Source organism: Lepus europaeus, unplaced genomic scaffold, assembly GCF_033115175.1.
Source record: "Lepus europaeus isolate LE1 unplaced genomic scaffold, mLepTim1.pri SCAFFOLD_3_1, whole genome shotgun sequence".
In the NCBI taxonomy this organism is placed as follows: Eukaryota; Metazoa; Chordata; class Mammalia; order Lagomorpha; family Leporidae; genus Lepus; species Lepus europaeus.
In genome coordinates this window covers 37,470-39,890 of record NW_026909276.1, presented here as the reverse complement: position 1 = coordinate 39,890, position 2,421 = coordinate 37,470, and the positions used below count along the sequence as shown (strand labels likewise).

The window sequence follows — 2,421 nt, the reverse complement described above, 5'->3', positions numbered from 1 at the left end:
GAGCCTTTATTAATGATTCAATTTCTGTCTTTGTTATGGGTCTGATTAGGTTTTCTGTGTGTTCATGGCTCAATTTTGGTTGGTTGCATATGTCTAGGAATCTATCCATTTCTTCTAGGCTTCCTAGTTTGTTGGCATACAGCTCTTTGTAGTAATTTCTTAAGATTCCTTTTATTTCTATGGTGTCTGTTACATTCCCTCTTTCATGTCTAATTTTATTATTTTGGGTCTTCTTTTTTTTGCTAGTGCAGCCAATGATGTATCAGTTTTATTTTTTCAAAAAATCATCTCTTCATTTTGCTGATATTTTGTATTTTTGTTTCAATTTTGTTAACTTCTTCTCTAATTTTAATTATTTCTTTCTCCTACTGGTTTTGGGTTTGGTTTGCTGTGTGTGCTTTTTTTTTTTAAATCCTTGAGATGCATTGATAGCTCATTTATTTTTTGTCTTCCCAATTTCTTTATGTAGGCACCATTTGCAATGCCACAATGCCGGCCCCGGAAATGGAATTTTGAAATCCATGTATACAACAAAGTTTTGAATTTTGTATGAAATATTTATGCTATTAAAATTATAAATGGATTTCAAAACACATCTTTAATTCCATTCTTCCATGAATTATCCAAAGTATAATCATATATATGTATTCTATTTTTTGCCATAATTTCAATATTGCATGCTGATCAGTGATTATAACATGCACAATATTTGTTTTGAGGAACAACAGATTTTTTTCTTAGTACTTGAAGGTTAACTAGTAGAATCTTATTTTATAAAACTTTTTACCATGTTTGATCTGTTCATTCACAGTAAGAACATTCCAAATTTATCTGTCATAGTATTGTTTTTGTAATATCAACTTGTTTTCATCAGATTAGTTCTTGTGAATATGAGACTGCTGTGAAAGTATATAAAAAATCACAGCTATTTTATCTTATTTGTGGACTGTAACTTTATGAATAAGGTATCACTATTTTTTATTAAAGATTTATTTTATTTGTTTGAAAGAGTTACAGAGAGAGGTAGAGACATAGAGAGAGGTCTTCCATCTGCTGGTTCACTCCCTAGATGGCTGCAACTGCTGGAGCTGAGCTGATCCAAAGCTAGGAGCCAGGAACTTCTTCTGGGTCTCCCACATGGGCACAGGGGCCCAAGCACTTGGGCCATCTTCTACTGCTTTCCCAGGCCATAGCAGAGAGCTGGATCAGAAGAGGAGCAGCCGAAACTAGAATTGGCAACCATATGGGATGCCAGCACTTCAGGGCAGGGCTTTAAACTGCTGCACCACAGCGCCAGCCCCAGGTATCACTCTTTATACCTTTTGTCTCAGTTGAATTAAATTATATTTTATTTGAGATTTATAGCAATATAGTAGCATTTTTCTTTTTGTAGTGATCAGCTGACATAATGAATGACACAGTACTATTTGTACCAGGAAGTTCATGACTAACCGACCACTTCAGAGGGAACAAATGGTCATTGACATGCTCCACTCTGGGCAGGCAACTGTTCCACAGAGATTTGGGAAAAACTAGCCAAAATGTGCTAGACAACTCCTGATGTCATCTTTGTATTTGGTTTTAGAACCCATTTTGGTGGTGGCAAGACAATGGACTTTGGTATGATTTATGATTCCTTGGATTATGTTAAAAAAATGAAATCAAACATTGACTTGCAAGACATAGCCTGTATGAGAAGAAAAAGATCTCAACACAACAGCAACAGGAGTGTTACAACACATTGAAGAAGTTCAGGGGAACTGCCAAATCCAATGTTAGTGCTGGCAAAAAGCTGAAGGAGTAAAGATTTTGTATTAACTTTATGGTGATTTTGTGAATTTTTCATAAGAATTAATAAACTGTACAACTTTAAAAAAATAAATGTATGGAGTGAACTGTGGGGTACTAGTGCTTTACTCAGTTAAATGATACAGGAGAAACTACAAAGAAGAAATGATGACAGTCTACAGTGACTACTTTGTGTTGCAAATAATTGAGTGTGGGGCAATTATTAGCTCAATCTCAGGCACAGCCATGTTCTAGCTTTTCCTTTTCCTGCACTGTTTATTTTAGCAAATTGCACTTGGATGATGAAGTCCAACCAGTGGTTGGAATACTTTTTTTCTGTAACCCAATCATCCCCTCACAGCAGCAGTGCTTTAAAGAAAGTTTTCCAGGTTCTCTGCCAAGCATACCTTGAAGGATCTCATCAAATAATAAAACTTTTATACATTTCTTGTCAAAGTTGAGTCACTGATACCATTATTCTCATAAAAATATTACTAATCTTATCTTTGAATTTTATTTTGTATTTCTTCTTTTGGCACCACACTTTTTATTTGAATCTTCAAAGAATATAAAGACATGATGACATCTGATGCCAAACCATGCCAGTGATAATAAAGGAACAGCAAAACAATT

At 34.7% G+C, this 2,421-nt stretch overlaps 1 pseudogene; it reads left to right on the top strand.

The window, feature by feature from the left end:
* Nucleotides 1–1,428: 1,428 nt before the first annotated feature.
* LOC133755148 (small ribosomal subunit protein eS24-like) lies at nt 1,429–1,804 on the top strand (annotated as a pseudogene).
* Nucleotides 1,805–2,421: the final 617 nt, after the last annotated feature.